A 720-nucleotide genomic window follows, 5' to 3' on the forward strand; every position below is an offset into this window, starting at 1 on the left:
CAGAGACAGCATCGACAGCACAGCGCTGAGGTTCACGAGATGGCAATAGCATAGAATAATACTAAAGATAACCTTATAAAACCGGCGTTTGTGGAATGGCGTTTATAAGGCAACACCCCCCTCCTCCGCCCCCTGTCACACACAGGAAATCCGAGATTGATTCCGAGTTTTTGTTTTAGTACGAGTTTTACGGCTCTTGCAACACAATAAGTTCATATTATTATATGTGCCGAAGATTAGAGGTGTTACAAGAGAGTAAAGTCAAGGACATTGTGGATTGCCTTGTTAGTGAGACAACTTCCTGGGCCTTAGGCATATTTGTGGTAGGGTGGCCAGTTCCTTTCCACGCCGCCTTTACTTCCCTAACTCGAGGTCAGATACCCATTACTGCTGTGTGGGCAGGAGGGGGCGAAAAAATCGTTGTCCGAACCAAGGCTCGAACTCGGACTTTCCGCTTCGGAGACAGGCGCACTAACCGCTCCGCCACCGCACCCTCTACAAGAAACAAACAAACATAAAAGAGGGGAAAATAGATATTCGTTAGGAAAGATGGAGCGAACCACACCAGAGCACCCGCCAACCACCCACTTGAGGTCCCGTGAGCAGTGTATGTCTTCTGAGATGAGGACGAGATTGTACCTACTGTATTCCAAAGAGCCTACTGTACTCCAAAATAGCTTAGATTACTGTACTCCAAATACAGTATAACCCCCTCCCCCC

This window comes from Aplysia californica, unplaced genomic scaffold (genome assembly GCF_000002075.1).
Source record: "Aplysia californica isolate F4 #8 unplaced genomic scaffold, AplCal3.0 scaffold00588, whole genome shotgun sequence".
NCBI lineage: Eukaryota > Metazoa > Mollusca > Gastropoda > Aplysiida > Aplysiidae > Aplysia > Aplysia californica.